Source organism: Pseudorca crassidens, chromosome 2 (genome assembly GCF_039906515.1).
Source record: "Pseudorca crassidens isolate mPseCra1 chromosome 2, mPseCra1.hap1, whole genome shotgun sequence".
In the NCBI taxonomy this organism is placed as follows: domain Eukaryota; kingdom Metazoa; phylum Chordata; class Mammalia; order Artiodactyla; family Delphinidae; genus Pseudorca; species Pseudorca crassidens.
Window position 1 is genome coordinate 117,724,285 of NC_090297.1, and position 20,627 is coordinate 117,744,911.

A 20,627-nucleotide genomic window follows, 5' to 3' on the forward strand; every position below is an offset into this window, starting at 1 on the left:
AAATATGCAGGGCTGGAGAACTGGAAGTCGGTGGGAGGGGGAGCCTTGTTATTTAACTTTTCACGTGTCTGTTTCAGCTCCCAGAACCAGACATAGAGCTCATTGTATAGCTCCCATGGTGCTTAGTGCTCACTCATTAACAAGCACGTGCTAAACATTTATTGATCCACTGCAAACTGCTGGGCCCTGTTTCGCATGTAGGTAACAAAGAACTGCTGCAGATGTTGGAGCAGAGTTGTAACACGATATGACTTCTGCTCCAGGAAGACCTGACCTTGCTGCGGTATATGAGAAAGATTGGAAGGGGAAGGAAGGAGGTGGAGGTGGGGAGCCCAGCAAGAGAGCAGGTGGGCAGTGAGGGAGTCTGAAGCAGAACTCTGCCAGGAGGGACGGAGAGGAGGGGGTCTGACTATACGAGAGGTTGGTGACTCATCTCTCTCCCTACCATTAGCCCTAGAGAAGTCTCCCTGCTCTGGGAGGAGCAATGACCAGCCTCGAGTGGCTTTTGGAACGAAAACCAATGACTGCATCCAAGGGAAGATAATGAGAAACACACAGGCCATGAAGATCAGGAAAGCACCACTAATCTTTTTTTCTTTTTTTTTTTTTTTTTTGCAAAACTTTACTTCCCGAAGCCCTGGGCAAGGGTGCAGAAGCCTCTGTGTGTGAACTTGGCCTCTTTACTGAGGTATACAGGATGGAGTGTCCCTTGATAAATCGCAGAACTGATCATATCCAAGAATCTGAGAGGCTGGGAGAGGAGAGGGGTGAGGCAGGTTGTGAGGAAGGGAAGAGGGCTGTAGCCCTAATCAGAAGACAGGAGAAAGCAGCAATACAGAAAATGCCCAAGCGTGAGCAGACATTAAATTTCATGTAAAAACCCTCTGCCGCCCCCTGCCCTGCCCTGCCCAGCAGTCTAATTTTATAGAGATTGTTCTTTTCTTCAGATATGATATATTCTTGTAATTAGAGAAGAGCCATTAAAAAGGAGAAACTGCTTTCATTCCGTTAAAAACTCTAGCCATTCTCTCTATATAAAAAGACCCCCAGAATTATAAATCAATTCAACAAGATGAATGAATGACCTTAAAAATATGTCCATGCTATTTTATGTAGGAATTTAACTTTTATGACTCTGTTCTGAGAAAACATCCTGAAAGGGACAAAATTTACACACAGAGATGAAGCATTAGATGCAAAAAAGAAATAATGTAAGTGGCCAGCATTGAGGATATGGTTAAGTATAAAGGTTTTAAGCTTGTGAAATGATAGTTTTGAGGATTTTAGACACCACAGGAAGGTATTTTTGGTTTTATATTAAGTAAAATTAAAAGTCATAAAGTTATATAAAGGTATGGGATCCGTTATATAAAACATGCACAGGAAAAAAACCTCTAAAGGAAATATACCAGAAGATTAACCATCTTTGATTTTAAATGAGGAGATTACAGGATCATTTTTGGCTCTTCATACAACTGAAATTTCATAAATAAGCATGCATTACTTTTATATCAGAAAAAGACAGAAAAGAAGGTATGTAAGTTTTTAAAAAGGAAGATATTATAAAAGAGTATTTGTTCTTTTCAGAGAGAATATATGAGAAATCTAGGTACCCTCTTTCCTTCCCTGGGATTCAGAGATTATTTTTATTCTCAGGAAGATCTTTCCTTGCTCTAGTTAAATTATCCTCACAGGTCAGTCTGTTTCTGGGGAGGAAAAATAGCGAGTTTACAATCTGAGCTCTGCTCCAATATATGTGGTAGTTCTGTGTTACCTTCTTGGGAAAAATGGTGTAAACACATTGATATGGTATTCAAGGCCTTTCAGAACAAAACCCCACTCGATCTTTCCAACTTCATTTCCCATCAGTTTCCTACATGTATTTTAATTAATTGATTAATTATTTTTATTGAAGTATAATTGACCTACAACATTATGTTAGTTCCAAGTTTACAGCATAGTGACTCGATATTTCTATTCATTACAAAATGATCCCCATGATAAGTCTAGTTACTATCTGTCACCATACAAAGATGTTACAATACTTTTAACCATATTGCCCATGCTGTACATTTCATCCCCATGATTCATGTATTCCTACCTGTATTTTCTGCTCAAACCAAAACCCCTCTCAGACTTGCTGTTTCTTGCCTGTGTCCCCAACATCCCGTTTCTGAACCTCTCCTTCAGGTTCCTGGGGACATGTTCACAGAACACGTATTAAACAGTCAAGCAGACCAGGGGCCTCTTTCAACATGACCAGGATGCTACTGCTGTGTGGTCTTTACAAGCCATTGCACCTCTCTGGACCTTAGATGGTACACCTGTGACATGAGGTAGGGTGATAGATGGTTGCCAAGGTTCCTTGCAGCTCTAGAGCTTGGCGAGCCTTGCTCCCTCATGGTCCTAGGTGGGCTCATTCACCTGCCTGCACCTTGTCTTGGGTTGTGACTGCTGCCGTATGTGCCCATGGCCCTCCTCTGCACCTGTCAGAGTCTACACTTCCCAGCTCATGTGCCTTGTCCTTCGTGACGTGCCCCCCGCAGTTCCAATTAACAATGACTGTGTGTTCCAGTCCTTTGGCCACTCCTATGTACTGTCTCTTATGAAAACCATGTTGCATGCCAAGGATATAAAAGATACTATCATTTGAAAAATATTCAACTCCATGGGGGAAGAAAGACAAATTAAGTGAACTTTGAGATGAAGGTGCACACTTCTCTAAATCCTTTGTTTATGGTCCAGTAGGGCCCAATCTGTGATTCCCATATATATAAGGAGAGAGACTTATTTGCAATATTTAGACTATTTACAACATTCCGAAAATCCTAGGAAAAATCACCCATGAACCCACAGTAAGTCTGTGTTTCTTTATTTCGACTCAGAGGAATTTTTTCCTTTTTCACCAGCATATAAATGTGAACTTCACAGGAGCCATCAGAGAATAGTTCCCTGCTTCTATCAACCATTTGTTTAACCTTCAGTTCATGTATCACTTCTTCCACAACCAGAGCCTTCCACTCCCTTCAAATTTCTACAAATACATTGCTCCCCTCCTTTCTCTCCACTCACCGTATGTTCAAACGGGACAAAAATAAGAGGTTGGTTGAGAAAACTGAAAATATGCCCAAATGTCGAGAGCATCTTTGCCATGTTCCAGCACAAAAGGGCACTTTAGAAGGAGCGGGTCAGAGTCATCTTCTGACTCAACTTCACAAGGGTAGCCGGGGCAGATGGACAGTTCCCCACTGTTTACTCTCTCTCTGCCCACGAAGCATTCCTTTTCCTTCCGTTTCTTATAAACAACAAAAGAGACTGTGAACTGCTGAAGGGCAAAAATTTTGCCTTGTTCATCTTTGCAGCTTTTTCTGGAACCAAGTGTGGTGCTAAACACAGGGTAGGCATTAGTAAGTGTTAGTAGAATGAATGAATGAACAAATGAAGGACAGACAGACTCTGATGGTGACAGGAGCAGTGTGAACTATGGAAAGAGGACAGGGTTGTAGTCAGAGTGGTGGATGGGTCATTGCTCTGACTTACTGGTTATGTAACCTTGGGCAAGCCCCTTCATCACTGTGACGTTAGTTCCCCCAGCTGTTGAAAAAGTGTGAGGGCTGTGTGTGTGTGTGTGTGTGTGTGTGTGTGTGTGTGGTTTGTGATGGAAAATGTGTACCTTAAGGAGAATATATGCAAAGTCATGTGGCACATGGTTGCAGCTAAAGAGCAGGCACTTATGTAGCACTGTTTTTCCTTAAATATTTTTAAATTAAAAAACCTGAAAATCACTCAGGAAACGCAACCCATAATCCCATCATTTAAGAATGATGTGAAATGAGAAGTAAAATTTCCCTTCTCAGCCATCTCTTTTTTTTTTTTGTGGTACGCGGGCCTCTCACTGTTGTGGCCTCTCCCGTTGCGGAGCACAGGCTCCGGATGCGCAGGCTCAGTGGCCATGGCTCACAGGCCCAGCTGCTCTGCAGCATGTGGGATCTTCCCGGACCGGGGCACGAACCCATGTCCCCTGCATCGGCAGGCGGACTCTCAACCACTGCGCCACCAGGGAAGCCCAGCCATCTCTTTTAATTCCCTAGAGATAACTACTTTCCTTAACATTTAAGGTTTGATGCTCATCCTTCCTGATATTTTTGCAAAGTTGCATAGGCATGTCTATATGCACACATACCCACATTTTCAACACAGAACTATTCATATCTATTTGCCTATCAATTATCTATCATCTATCTATCTATCTACCTATCTTTCTTTTACCTACCTATCATTTATCATCTCTAAGCTGATTATTTTTTGAATGATAGCAGAATTATTCATTGTTTGAATATACCATAATGTATCACCATTGCCACAGTTGCACTGTTTTGTGATTACAAACAATGCTGCAATGAACTTCCTTATACGTATACATTTATAAGCTTTTGTTTAGCACTTACTTTATCAACAAGGCACTTAAACTTTTATTATTTTCTTGACTCATAACCACTATGAGAAGGAAGGGTAGATATTGTTACTCCATTTTACGGATAAAAGAGAACAAGTAACAGCTGAATTGTGGCAGAGCCAGGAGTTCCCGGTGCCTTGAATTCTAGCTCAGAACTCCTCTTATCAAACAGTCAGGTGTGACAAAGCACTCAAAGCCCTAGTCAAGAGGGAACAGCCACAACCAGACAGAGAAGAGTGAGTCAGTGAGCAGGCAGCTGCATTAAAGTATATTAAACACACACACACACACACACGCACACGCACACGCACACACACACACACGCACGCACACGCACACACACAAAACAGAAAACACAAGAAAACTCAAGGCCGAACATATTTAAAAGACATTATTTGGAAGAAATGCACTAGCAGCGAGTGGGGGACCAGCATATGATGACCTGTTCTTATCTAGTTATCATCTCTTTTGAAATATTCTCCAGGTGACATCGAAAAGGTGAGGGAGGCTTAGGTTGCACAGATGTGGCAGGAGAATTACAAAGGACACCCCAACAGTTCCAACAATGACATTACTCCCACCCCACCCCACCCCAGGGAAGTATCTAGAAAGGACCTGTAGACTTCAGCTTAGGATTGGCCTTAACTGACATCTTCCTCAATTATCTGCAGGAAATATCAAGTATGTTATTAAAATTCACAGATGCAGTCGATTGTCAGAGTCACTGGAGACCAAGCATTGTTTCACAGGCATCAAGACTGTTGCGGAGGCTGGCAGGAAGGAGAACAATTCAGCCTGGAAAAATGCAGACTAATGGACACAGTGGGAAAAGGCTTAGGGGAACAGGGCTGGAGACGGGGTGAGTCAGGGAGGCACTCACTTCCGGTAGAACTTTAAAGGGGCTCTAGACACCCAGTGATCAAGATAAATAACAACATATTAAAGTACAGCAGCAAGGGAGATCCAAGCTAATTCTCTGACATGTGAAAGCCTTGGTTAAGCATGTGGAAGACATACCAACCTTAGGCTGTAATTTACAGAAAAAATACTCCGGAAGAAAAAGAATAAGTGGGTTTATTTCTGTTCGTTTCCTAGGGCTGCCTTAACAAGTTGTCACCAACTGGTTGGCTTAAGACAACAGAAATTTATTTTCACATAGTTCTAGAGGCTAGAAGGCCAAAATGAAGGTGTCAGCAGGGTCATGCTCCATCTGAAGGCTCTAGGGAAGCATCCCTCCTTGCCTCTTCTAACTTCTGGTGACTCCTGCCGTCACTCCAATCCCTGCCTCTGTAGTCGCTTAGCCTTCTTCCCCGTGTGTGTCTCTAGGTCTCGTGCCTGAACCTCCCTCTACTTTCTCTTCTAAAGATACCAGTCATTGGATGATATCCTAATCTAGTATGACCTCGATTCAACTTGATAACACCTGTGAAGATTCTGTTTCCAAATAAGGCCCCATTCATAGGTACTAGGGGTTAGGTCTTCTTTGGTGGGGGTGGGGACACCATTTGACCTACTACACTATTAAGCACTGTGGGAGCAGTTAACTTAGATGCAGCAGAAACATATTATCTGTTTGTAGGAATCTGGCAGCTGAGGCATGGGCCAATGCCTGCCATGATTTAAATACCTAAGGAAATATTTAAGGAAATACAGTTTGGTTTCTTTGGGGTACATATGTTATAGCCTCTGCTAATGGACAGGGTGAGAAATAGGTGCAGGATGTTTAAGAGTAGTCCTGATTTCAAATATTCAAATAATAGTGACTGGAAAACCTTTTTGCTCAATTTTATATTTCTTTTGTTGACATTTTATTTTTTTCTATAAAAGCAATTTACTAATTGATTATGAGTATAATATGGATTCATGATATGAATATGATAACTTTTAGAGATTTTTCACATAAGTGCGCAAACTAGAGGAAAACAATCCTTTGTCAGACCCAGCATCCTGAATTTTGGTTCATGAAATATGGCTATTATGCCTCTAAGACCTGCTAGAAGGTGGTAAAACAGTGGGGATCTTTGGATGTCGTTTGCATTTTAAAATAAGTTGAGATGTACGTGGGAACCAAATCTGTTTCCTCCCATTTTTCAGACACATCCCAGCCAAGTTCCAAAACATAAATGGGGCATATAGTCCTTTTGTGAACATTGTTGTTATTAACATGCAATTAACATACAATTCGTTGTATCAGCAATAATAATAATATTAGTTATTTTGATTATTGTCTCATTAATCCATGATTATTATATAATCAATGTATCATAATTAAGTTAATGATTCAATAATAATAGCTAATATTTGAGTGCTTTTTATGTACCAGACACAGGGATAGATCCCTTTATGTGCATTATTTCACTTACTAATGCAGTAATTCTTTCTTACGAACAGTATTCTGTTTACTTGGGTTTGACATGGCCTACATATTTTTTCTGCTTTTGGTCAAGGATCACTAGCCCATTTAGAGATAATTCTGTACGTAGGCTGTTTTCCATATGAGAGCATTTAACCTGAACTTGTAGGAAGCATGGCCAGCAAGGGCTGCTGGCACTGGTGAAGGAGTGAGTCCTGCTGTAATGAACAGAGAGAAGTCAGTTGTCATGAACATGCACATTGTTGATACATTCATTAAACTACTAAAACATTTTTTAAGAGCTTGAAAAGAGTTTACTTTTTCAAAAAGGCTAAACTTCTCTCTGCAGTGTAGTTTGTAGAAGTGATTGATTTGCTTTGTAAACATTTTTTTATAGTACAAAGGTAAAATTGAACTTATTTTATTTTAATTCAGTTTATCCCTCATTATAAACTAAAATCAGTAGAAACTAAATAACTACATAATTTTAGAAAGTGTCTAAAGAATGAAGTCCCAGAATTTGAATTAAGTGACTAAAGGAGTTTTTTCTTTTTCACACACACACACACACACACACACACACACACACACACACATACACACTGTATTTTATTTTTACAAGAGATAAATCAACTGACACCAAGCATTGTAAATGGATGACCACAGCAAAAGCAACAATGATTGCAATTACCAAACAGGAAACACACTCATACTATGTCATAATATTGACATTCAGTCCAGGAATCCTCCACTGTAACAGCTCCTAAAGGAGTTTTTAGACTTTCCATTCCTGATGAAAATTTAAATTTGTTTAAATACCCAACATTTAATTGCTTTAAGTATGCACTTGTCTTGAGGCAGGAGAAGGGACTAAAATAAAGATTTGTAAATCTGAGGTTCACACACGAGTTCTTTGGGTAGAATTTGGAGGGGGGTGTTCTAGCCTTGGATAGGAAAAAAATTCTGTATTTATTTTTCTAAACTCTGACCGAAATTTAGAATTTCTTCCAATTAGTAGAAAATTTATAGTATTTTTATATCACATTATAATTTTAGCAACTATCTCAAAATATTGTATATACTCATCAGCCCTTTGAAACTATAGTGTTATTAGACTCTTGACTAGATCTTGTTATTTAATGGATTAATAAGATCTATTATTCTACTATACATTTTAAAATATTTTGATAACTGTATTTCAAATATTTTATAACCAGTATCGTTCGTTTTCTTTGTAATCCTATGTTCTTTTTTTTACGCATTTAACATTATTCCTGGAAAAGGCTCAGAAGATTTACCAGACTGGAAAAAGGGTCCATGGCACAAAAGTTCCATGGATTAGGAACTTCTGGGTTGGAGGAGCCCTGCTGGGCCCTTCTCAGTTTTGATTCTATCTGTGAGTTCATAAGGGCTTGGGTGTGATGCTGTATTAGGATGTGTGTGTGTGTGTGCGCGCGTGCGCGCGTGTGTGTGATAGCAGGGTGTGGCCTTATAGATGGCTGATGGGTCAATAGGAAAGAAGTGAAATAGCTGTAAAGTTTTCCATTGCATGACTCCTTACTTAAGACGACACTTTGCTGTCCACCTTCACCCAGGGTAGTGTGCAGGCATCAGAATGTACATTGACTTGGAGCAGAGAGGCAGGCATCTGATCTGCACCTGGCTGCTTTGTAAGTGTGTGGCCTTAGTCTGATCAACCCCTCTGTGTCTTATCTGTAAAATGAGGTGAATAGCATCTCTCTTGCCTCATGTGATTGATCTCAGTGGTGATCGAGCAAGAGAGAGAGAGAGAGAGAGAGAAAGTGAAAGAGAGAGGGAATGGAAAACTTGCCTGTAAACTCCAAAGTGCCCTAGAAGCATAAGGGAGTCCTGTGGCAGAGAGCTCATCTGGACGCTGATCTAGTTTGACCGTGCCGCCTAGCACTATGGGACAGGCACAAGGAGAAGTGGGCAACTATACCCGGATGCTCTTTGGCCTGGGATGGCTGAGAGCAGAGGTAATCTAGTGGGAGAGGGCAAGGGGCTTTTGGTAGGCTGAATGATGCCCCCTGAAGATGCCCATGTCCTAATCCTTGGAACCTGTGACTGTGTTACCTTACATGGTAAAAGGGACTTTGCAGATGGATTAAGTTTGACCTTGAAATGGAGAGATTATTCTCTATTATCTGGGTGGGCCCGATGTAATCACAAGGGTCCTTAAAAGAGGGAGTCAGGAGATCAGAGTTAAAGAGAGAAGATGTAAAGATGGAAGCAGAGGTCAGAGAGGAGAGAAGATGCTATACTTCTGACCGTGGGCCCAGGATTGTAGGCAGCTTCTAGAAGCTGGAAAAGGCAAGAAAATGGATTCTCCCCTTGAGCCTTCAGAAGGAAGAGAGTCCTGCCAATACATTGATTTTTAGGACTTCTGACCTCAGGAGAATAAATTCGTGTTGTCCTAAGCCACTAAGTTTGTGATAATCTGTTAACAGCAACAGTAGAAACCGAATACAGGGCCACTGGGCCTTTTGTTGTGGCAGAGTGCTACTGGCTTGTACAGGGCCCTTCTTGCCACAGTGCTGATGTTACCTCAATTTTTTGACTGTCATTGTTTCATATTTTTCTCTTGTTTTACCTTTGTTTCTTTAGGCTGGTGTGGATAAACTTGAGTTACTAAAACAGCGAATAAAGAAAAAAAGTATTTTCTGACTGTCTGCATCCCCAATTAGAGAATCACCAACTCTTTCCCTTTCGTGGCATTCAAATCTCTTCTAATAGCTGCAGGGATCCTTAGGGGACGTCTCTCCAGTGGTTCAGGAACACGGGCCTCTCATCTACCCCGAGGCAGCTCCATTTTTCTCCTCTTCTTTCCCCACTCGCGCATCTGCCCTTGAGGGCTCTGATGCCTGCACAGCAGGAGGGAAGGTGTCAGCTCCTGCCGCTGCCACCACTGTTTCCTCTACAGCCACACCTCCTGCCCCAACCCAGCCCAGGGAATCACCCATGAATGTCCACCTCTGGCAGCTGTACCAAAGCTGCACTGAGACAACTCTGCTGGACCCCACCTGCCGAGTCTTGCCAAACTCCAACCCTCTTGATACCACATCTGGGTTTTTCACTGAAAAGGAGGTATCCTTTTCATCCAACTTTAATGCCAGGATCCAGCCTGTCTGGTGTTTTCAATGCCTCACAAAGAATATATATGTATGTGAGTGTGTATATATATATTTAAAATGAAAACAGATTTGTTTCAGCCTTAAGTTGAAGATCCCTCTCCCAGGTGCTCAGACACCAGGTGTGTCAGCGGTGGCTGGCGTGAGTATGACACACTGCACTGAACTCATTGCCATCCTCTCCATCAACACGGAGGTGGGTCAAGTGGCCCAAGCTTATAATCCTGATTCTCTCTTCCTTAGGAGGAGCAGTTTCCCTGGTGGAGCCTCGGGCCCTCATCAGACGGACTTCTAGAAAATTCCATCTCAAAATTCCTCCACCCAGGCTAGGACATATCTGAATCCCACACAGAACTCCACACAGGCTCTCTGCTGCACGTGTGCAGTGTGGAATCCCAGCTGGACCTTTGGTTTCAGCTGAAAAATCCGTGGGAGACCCAGAATTGCTGGACGCATATTAAAACGATCGTTCTGTTCTCATTTTGCCTGAGTTTCCAAGTGTCAGGGGTTCAAGTGTATACTCTCGAACTTATAACCTCTAAAATATATGCCTTAGTTGAGGCTAAAAAAAACCATCCACCTTGGCACTATATTCCCCACCTCCAACTGTGAAAAGAACATTTGAAGGTGGGGTGCGTGGCAGGGTCGAGGTTTCAAAGGCCTGACCTAGGCTGGGTGGCGGAAGACAGAGTTTGTGTTGGATGCCCTGTTTTCCCTTTGGGCTCCTTCATCCTTGTGTGACTTAGAATCTACTTCCCTGAGCCCTGTGCCCAGGGCTGCTCTTGGCCACCCCTCCTAACTTCACTGCTTAGAAACCTGCTGTTTTTGTAGAGTTCTCCCTCATCTTAGGAAAAAGTGTTCAAAGGTTTTACGTCTATCAAATGGATCCTATTCCCTTATTCCCTTTGGAGTGCACATTTATGAGACAGCTGGGAAAGGGTAGTTCCAGGTACTGTACGTGCATTTAAGAGGGTTTGCAGCAACCACCAGCACCAAAGGCGGGGTTTCAGGCTGGCGTGAGAGGCACCTCTGGTGAGGCAGGCATCCTGGCGCTCATACACCACGAGATAACAGGCAGCAGCCCACTTCACCTGTCTTTATTCTGTTCCGTAGCCTCTCTGCCATCTAGAACAGGACGTGGCACCTGGTAAATGCTCAAAAAATATTTACTGACTGGGTGCATCTGTTCAGAGGTGATTCCAGATTGTGTCATTCAGGGTTCAAACAGAGAAGCAGATCCAGTGGGAGATACATATCACAAGCTTTATTGCAAGGATTTAGCTTGGATGATGGTGGCCACTGCCTAGGGAAGTCCAAAATCCACAGAGCAGACCATTAGGAAGGGCGGGCTGGAGCTGCTGTTTACAGTGGAATTTCTTCTTCAGAGAAATCTCAGCTCTGCTTTTAAGCCTTCCTATTGATCGAATTGGTTCCATCCAGATTATCTAGGACAATCTCTAGGATTATCTAGGATAATAATTGATTATGGATTTTAATCAATTTACAAAACACCTTCACAATAACACACACAAAACTTTTTTTTTTTTGCTTTTGAATCAGTATATTAAGGAGACATTCATACATTTCAAGAATTGCTTAAATTCTGATATCCAGATTTAAGCTTGTGAACATATGACTTTAAACATACAATTAAAGCTATTCATAATTTGCTATTCTACCAACATTAAATTACAGTTACTTTGGAGCATAAGTTAAATGGTTTAAAGTAATATATGGAATTTAAGAAAAAAAAATGTCATGAAGAACCTAGGGGTAAGACAGGAATAAAGACACAGACCTACTAGAGAATGGACTTGAGGTTATGGGGAGGGGGAAGGGTAAGCTGTGACGGGGCGAGAGAGTGGCATGGACATGTATGCACTACCACACGTAAAATAGATAGCTAGCGGGAAGCAGCCGCATAGCACAGGGAGATCAGCTTGGTGCTTTTTGACCGCCTGGAGGGGTGGGATAGGGAGGGTGGGAGGGAGGGAGATGCAAGAGGGAAGAGATATGGGAACATATGTATATGTATAACTGATTCATTTTGTTGTAGGGCAGAAACTGACACACCATTGTGAAGCAGTGATGCTCCAATAAAGATGTAAAAAAACAAATAAAGTAAGCCTGTAACATACCTGCAAAACACCTTCCTAACTCATACATGCAAATTACGTCTCATCACTCTAACCTCTAAGTTACCCTGCTCCAGAAGTGACTACTCTAAGGCTTACTGTGGTCCAAAGAGAAGGAAGAAAAAAAAAAAAGTAACCAGGACCAATAGCTAGATATATTAAAAAATGTTTAGTATTTGAATAGTATTTAGTATTTAAATAACTGGGCACTAGAGCGCAGCCAAGTTGACAGATCAAAAAGACTATGAACTGGTGATTAAAGAAACTTCCCTCTAGTTTTCTCTTGGGCACCGACAGCGTAGCTAATATCAACCTGAATACTTCTGATGATGTTGACTGAATTCAGCTTTGTTGCTCTCTCTGACTTCAGTTGCTTTAACCAAAAGTGCAAACCCTGAGCTTCTTCTGTCATCTGTTGATGCTCAAGGGTTCGAGTGGTCTGGAAGGGTAAGTGGCTCCTCTCTGATTTGCCAGAAGCGAGTGGTTAGGTTAGCTGAGGAGCCAGCACACTAATTTCAGTGATTTGACTCTGGTACACGTTCTGTGGGGTCAGAGGGTGGGATGATGCTTTTGCCTTTGGCCTCGGTAAACATTTTATGCTTGTTCTGGTGGTTGAAATGCTGGATTTGATCTTTTATTTATGCGCCAGGAGGTTCACAGTAAATGAGGGGTGTGGTCTGTTAGGGGAAAGTGGCTGTGGCTTGGCCGCTGTGCACCCTGTCAGCACACACGCATATTCTGTAACATGTGAATGCATCGTGCGGGGGCTGCTCCTGAGAAAGTGTGGGCAGTGGTCTGGGGGAGGGGAGGGGAGGCGGTGGAGCATGGTAGAAACAGCACCGGCCTGGGAAGGAGTTCCTATTGCTCACTAACTCCTACTACTTCTCATCAGTCAGGTTTCTCCAATCCTCTAATCATTCCTTCATTCCCTAGGACATACTGAGTTAGTGCCAGGCTAAGCCATAGCCTTCTAGAATTCAATAGTGAACAAGACAGACCTACCCCTGTCCTTTTAGAGCTTACTATCGAGCATATACTATGAGTAATAATGATCCTATCCTTAGTACTTACTGAGGGTTATCCTGTCCTAAGCATGTTGGTTATGATGGAAGTAGCAGGGAGTTAGTGTACGTTAGGTCAGGGAGACTCTGGAAGATGACTAATTATTAATGCTTTTCCTACTTTGGACTCATGTCGTTTCTCTGACCTCATTTCCTCTGCTCTGTGTCCTGTCCCTTGGCTGTTTCGGGCCACCCCCTGGCTTGTCTACTCTCTTCAAAGACCCTCTCTCTGATCATCCTCTTTATCCTGACCTTTTGCTCAGGCTCTTGTCTTGAATCTCCAGCTGCGTGATGGACACCTTCTCATGGGAACCCTCAGGCATTTCAAAGGCATGACATCTGTGGAAGAACTCAACGTTGTCATTATTTTTTTTTTCTTCCCTTTTCTGTCTCTGAGAATTTTATCACAATTCTTTTTTTTCATTATGTTAAAATCTTAGTCACCTTTGACCTACCCTCTCTATCACGCCTGCCAGTCACTTAGCCCTACCCTTAGTACCTGGGCAAGTTATTAACCACTGTGTTGCAGTTATTTCATCTGTAAACGAGTCGTGTCCATCTCATAAGGTTGTGATAAAGGTTAGATGAGTCAATGTGTGTGCAGTGCTTATTAAAGTGCCTGATATAATATCAGCATTCCATCCAGGTACATCCTCTGACCCCTTGTTTCTTCATGTTTTTCCTCTTGTTCCTTAACTTTTTGCTTTTCTAACTCTGATTGTCTATTATATTTCTAAATTATCGTTTGCAAAGTAGTCCACAGACTAGTGGCTGGACCTACATGAACTGCATGATACATGATATACTTGTTTTTCTTCACATTTCCCTGAAAACTCTCTCTCTCTCTCACACACACACACACACAAACACACACAGGTATACATATAAATATATACATATATACTAAACTATAACACACGTATACACACATATGCATATATGTACTGAACTGTACAAACACACACACATATATATATAGATTCACATATACTCTCTTCTTTGATTCTTAATTAATTGACTCAATGTTTTGATAATGCTTCAAAAAGAAAAAGACTTATTGTGTGATGGTGAAAGATTAATTTTTCAAAACTGTCCAGAGAATAGCTTTCCATCCCACTCATCATGATATATATATATATGTGTATATATATATATATATATATATATATATATATATATATATATATATATATATACATGTATACATTTTTTCAATGTCCCAATCTTTCTGATAAGGGTGGATTTGCTGACTGGTCTTAGTGAAAATTATCTGGGGTGATGTTCTCAGGGACTCTCTGTCCCTGTGAAATGGATCCACTCAAGAGACACAGAAAACCTTCCTTAGATAAGCTCATGTAAATGGTTTCTGTGATGAAAATAGCAATGTGAGGTAGTGCCAGGGATTTCAGGTTCACGGAGTATAGTTAGGATTTTTCCCGACTCATTGCACCCTGTAATTTCATCATTATGTACATCTTTTAATTATGGGCTCTAATTGCCTATTTTAGTTCTGTAATTAGATATAAAGATGTTAATTTTGTAGATATTACAATCAGCTCAAATATACTTCCAGATTCTTTCCCCCACCCTACCTTTCAAAGAAAATTAATATATCATTAAAAAGTTTGTGCACAGGGCTTCCCTGGTGGCGCAGTGGTTCGAACACGGGTTCGTGCCCCGGTCCGGGAAGATCCCACATGCTGCGGAGCGGCTGGGCCCGTAAGCCATGGCCGCTGAGCCTGCGCGTCCGGAGCCTGTGCTCCGCAACGGGAGAGGCCACAACAGTGAGAGGCCCGCGTACCGCAAAAAAAAAAAAAAAAAGTGCCCAGAAGGAGCGTCTCAGAGGGCAGCTTTTGGGAGCCAGTGGGTGTTTTCATGGGAAGGATATGGGAGCATTACCCTGATTATATTCCCTGTAGACTGTGCAGCTTCATGTCAGAGAGACCTTGCTGGGTCTAGGGCAGTGAGAACTCCTTTTATTTATATAGAACCAATTTCTCTTGACTGGAGTATTTAAGGTGACATCAATTCTTAATGAATCTCAGGAGAGGAAGGAACTAATGTTAGAGCAACTCTGGCTTTTCGTTTCTCTTGTGACTTATTATTTTTTTTAACTTTGTTTTTTTTAAAAAAATTTATTAGACTATAGTTGATTTACAATGTTATGTTAGTTTCAGGTGTACAGCAAAGTGAATCTGTATTACATAGACATATAGCCACTCTTTTTAAGATTCTCTTCCTATATAGGCCATTAGAGTAGTGAGTAGAGTTCCCTGTGCTATAGAGTAGGTTCTTGTGACTTATTGAAGATGAAAAAGCATTTTAGATTCATGAAGTTTATAGTTTTTATTTGTGTATGGGCAGCTGATTATCTATGTTTCTATCTATCAGTCTATCATCTCTGTATCATCAGAGAGAGGGAGAGAGAGAGAGAGAGACAGAGAGCAATTGCCTTACATTTTTAACAAGCACAGACCTTAATTAAACTAGAATTTATTTTATAAGAACTCTCAATAATTCAGATCTCTCTTCATTTCTTTCTCTAGCTATAGCACTTTAAAAAAAGACCTAAAAGATAGGGTTTTTCCCTATGGGCCATACTATATATTCTACATATTTATCAAGTTGCCCCTATTTATAAATTTAAGCAAAAAGAGGAGTTTGGTAGAGTAGAAAGAGCCTTAGTAAGGGTCCTGGCCCTTTCATCTTCTCTTTTTGCATATATAGACTCTCTCTATTTCATCTCATTGGTCTCATACTTTAAATGCTGATTATATGCTTTTGTTCTTCAAATTTATATCTCTAGCCCCAACCTCTCCTCTGAGCTCCAGATTCAGGTAACAGTTAGAACTCTTGATATTCCCACTCGGATGACTCATAGGTATTTTATGCTTCTCGTGTCCAAAACTGAATTTACTTTTCCCCCAAACTCTTTGTTCTTCTATTCTTCCTAGACTCGGTAAATGACAACACCATTCACTCAGCTAGCCAAGGCAGAACCCTCAAAGTCATCCTCAGTGGTCCCTCTTTCTACACGTGAGCCATCAGCAAGGCTTGTTTTTTCTCCAGAAAATATCTTAAATCTGTCCAGTTCCCTCTTTCTCTGTTGCCAGCGTCCCAGTTCAGGCTGCCACCGCTGCTCACCTGGCTGACTGCAATAGCTTCTTGTTTTCTCCTCTTTGGTGCCTGTCCCTCTTCATCTTTCCCCCAATGCCAGCAAAAGCAATTGTTATAAAAACAAAACAAAAGATTGGGTCATGTCACTCCCTTGCTTAAAAAATTTTATGAATTTCCTTTGTATACAACTTGAATATCTTACCATGGTGTATTAATCATTTCGGGCTGCCGTAACAAAATGCCACAGACTGCGTGGCCTAAACAACTGAAATTTATTTCCTCACAGTTCTGGAGGCTGGAAAGACCAAAATCAAGGTCCGGCAGTGTTTAGTTTCTGGTAAGAGCTTCCTTTCTGGCTTGCAGAGGCTGCCTTCTTGCACGTGGCATAGAGAAAGAAAGTGAGTTCTCGGGTTCTCTTCTTATAAGGACACTAATCCTATCAGATCAGGCCCCCACCCTTATGATCTCACTCAACCTTGTTTACCTCCCTATGCGCCCTATCTCCAAATACAGTCATATTAGGGGTTATGGCTTCAACATGGATTTTGGGGGAGACACAAGTCTGTCTATAGCCCCTGGCTTTGAAGCTTTCTGTGGTGTGGTACTCTCCACTCACCATGGTCATCTTCATTCTAGGCACTCTTAACCCTTCTTCGTTTCTTCAACAGGTTAATTTCTTTTCTGTTTAGGACCTTTATGCAAACTATTTTATTTGCCTGGAACAACTAGCATCACCCCCTGCTTCTGCCCTTTCTCCTGGTGATTCCTTTATACCTTTCAGGTCTGAGCTTTCACCTTCTCAGGGAAGGCCTTCTATCTGCAGATACCCTTATTATTCTCAGTCCCTGTGTGCTGGACGTTTCTGTCACAGGACTCAGCATGCCTTGTAATTATTTCCCCCAACATGTAAATTCCACTAGGGCAGCAATTCATATACTCACTGATGAGGCTATCCAGCATTTAACACAGAACCTGGAACATATTCTATACTTGGTAATATATATTGAGGAATGAACGAATGAGTAACAGACACTCTGCCTCCTAGGAATGAATAATTCAGAGCAGGATTAGTGCATTTTCATAGGTAGTCAACGAACAGGGTAAAGTGTGACATTTACTTTTGGTGAGAGCAGACCATGCCTTTTGCTTTACTATTTCACCAACAAATCTCCCTTTTTTCCAGTTTTTTCTTGTGGTAAACACACATAATATAAAAATACCATTTTTAAGTATACAGTTCAGTGATATTAAATATATTCATAGGACTTCTCTGGTGGCGCAGTGGTTGAGAGTCCGCCTGCCGATGCAGGGGACACGGGTTCATGCCCCGGTCCGGGAAGATCCCACGTGCCGCGGAGCGGCTGGGCCCGTGAGCCATGGCCGCTGAGCCTGCGCGTCCGGAGCCTGTGCTCCGCAACGGGAGAGGCCACAGCAGTGAGAGGCCCGCGTACCGCAAAAAATAACTAACTAACTAACTAACTAACTAACTAACTAACTAAATAATTCATAATGTGCAACCATCACCACCATCCATCTCCATAGCTCTTTTCATCTTGTAAAACGGACACTCTATAACCATTAAATGATAATTCCCCATTTTCCCCTCCCCTCAGCCCCTGGCTACCATCATTCTACTTTCTTTCTCTCTGATCCCCCTTTTGTTTTCACCAGTTCTTCTGAACACAGAATTCAGTCAGAAGTCTGAATTTGAGTCCTATTTCTGCCCCCTCCCTCATATTCTGGTGGATAATATTGTACTAAACTTATCATTTGCTAATTACCTTGTAATTATTATTACTAGAGCTAATATCAACGTTGGAAACCCATCTGGATTTTCCTTTCTAGAACCACTTTAACAGTGAGGGATAAATACTGAAAACCAATTTTTCACAATTGGGAACCGAGGAGAAACACTGCTTCATTCAACAAGCACTTCCTAAGGGCTTCTCGTGGTCCAGAGACGATGCTGGACCCTCTGGATATGGGAATGGATAATACAGGGATCACAGGCTAGTGGGAGGATGGGAATGTAAACGAATGAGTGGAAGAAAGGGATGCTGGTGTTGGCACAGCACTCACCACACAGCAGAGTGGATGGGACCACGGAGGACATGTGGTCAGTTCTGTGAGGGCATGATGGTGAGAGAGGGGAGGCTGGTGATCATGTCACTGTCGGTGGTGAGTTTACCAGTCAAAAGGCACAGATGAGCAAAGGCTTGGAGGCTGGAGATAGGTTGGGGCTTTCAATGAACCGCACTTCAGCCTGCTGAAGCGTGTGTTTCAAAGAGAATGTGCCTGGCCCAAAGACTTGCACATAGTAGTCACTTAGTTTATATTCAGTAAATGAATGAGTGGATAAAAGTGGCAGGGGGAGGCCAGAGACATTGGGAGAGGCAAGGTCATGGAGGGCCTCGTATGCTGTGCTAGGGCTGGTGATGGGAGTTGAGAGGTGGCCAGTGGAGTCTTCTTGAAGCAGGGAAGAGAATTGCAATTTTTTAAAAATCCCTTTGGCTGCAGAACAGAGGATGTATTGGAGAGAATGAGAGTGAAGCCATAAGCACAGACAGGAAGGGTCATAGCATTAGGTGGGAGCTGAAAGTGTGGACAAGAAGGGCCTTCAGAGATGGTTATATAATCCAGGGAGAAGGCCTGGGGCTGGCTGAGCAGTGTGGAGAGGTAGAGACAGGCAGGTGGAAAGCCACAATCTGGGAACTGATTGGAATGTGTGGGCACAAGTTGCATGTGTGCATTAGAGAGAGAAAGTTGGAAAGTGTGTGTTTGTGTGTGTGTGTGCACGCGTGCACATACATGTAGGAATGTGCAAGTGAGCAGTCAGAAATGATTTCTACTATTGCTTATCTATTTGGCCTAAAGGCTCATGAAGTACTCCTTATGCCTTACTCCCGATCACATACTCCTGATCACATGCTCCAAGTCACATGCAGAAATGGGCAGAACAGCTCAGCCCAGTAATTCCTCCCTGAATCACACTAAGCTGTTTCCAGCCAACTTAATTAATCACTCCCCCCTTATGCTCACACAGCACTTTCCCCCATTACACTTGTCACACCACTATTTTTACGGGTTTATATAATACTTTCTCCTTGTTAGCGAAAGGAGAAAATGTGAAATCCTTATGGATGGGAAAACGCGTCATTTATCTTTCTATCCCCAGAGCCTAACTTATTCAGGCACATAGTAGGTTCTCTAATGTTCGTTGAATAAGCTAACGGAAAAGCAGCAGTTTTGTAGCTTACTTAGCCAAAACCTACAGTCTCCAAAGCAAAGTCTCATTATTGCCTCCTGTATTTTGGAAACAATACTAATAATGGTTACCAACTTTAAAGAACCTGCTATGTGCTAGTTACGATGCCAGGTACATTATGTGCAATGTTTTTAGAGGTCCTTGGAGTTTAAAAACTCCTAGGAGATGAATAGTATCAACTGCCTTCTACAGATGACAGAGGGAGGCTCATGAAGGTCAAGTCACTTACCAAGTTACACACCTAGAAAGTACAGAGCTACAGCTGGAACCAAAGCCTGGCCCCTAACTCCTGTGTCCTGCAGCCTGCCGTTCCCTGTGGTGCGCCATCCCTGCACTCTGTTTCTTGCATGATGGCAAAAGTCACTGCCCTTCCTGTGAGAAACGAAAGGTTTAATCTGGTCAAAGGAAACAGTGTTTCCTCTGTGCTCAAGGAGGTTTGGCCAGTTGCAGAGAGGGAACCAAAAACAATATTATCCCAGAGATGTGGCCAGTTTGGGTTAACTCCAGTGCTGGAGGCTGGGAGCTGGTTCCCAGGAGCACAGGAGGTATGATAATTGTTCAGTTGAATTCCAAGCTCATGGCGGGTTGAGGATAAAGTTTCCCCTTCCCTCGAATGTTGGCCTTTTTCTTTTCTTCCCCTAGCATTCAGGCAGGATGCTTTCTACTCCGGGGGTGGGGGGGTCACTTACAAATTCTGCTGCTACTGGGTTGCAAACTCCAACTTTACTGAGGGTTTGCTATTTCCAACTCTAGTTACTATGGTGGATTCAAACAGAAAGGCAAAGACTCCCTATCTCCAGATTGCCTTGCATGTAGTTAGTATTCTATCAATATTTTATTTGTTGATGGGTCCTAACTGGCTGGTTAGTCTTTGCAAGGCTCCATTCATGGATAAATCACAGTTGGTCTTCCCAGGCTCTTTAGCTCTTTTCCCAGTGGGTTTCTCATTGTCGTGGGTAACCCAGGGAGAAAGAGGAAGCACAGAGGAGGCTCTCCCGCATGGGCAGGTGGGGGTATCCAAGGGAGGTGTTTTAGCTTGTTTTCTTTCTGCCTGACTTTTCTACACTCTCCAGTTTGGATGACTCATCCAC

At 42.3% G+C, this 20,627-nt stretch overlaps 1 protein-coding gene across 4 annotated transcripts in view; it reads left to right on the forward strand.

Annotated features, from left to right (window-relative positions):
• The window catches only part of DDR2 (discoidin domain receptor tyrosine kinase 2), a 160,967-nt gene that overhangs the window by 30,055 nt on the left and 110,285 nt on the right, over window positions 1–20,627 (forward strand). The window lies entirely within an intron of this gene.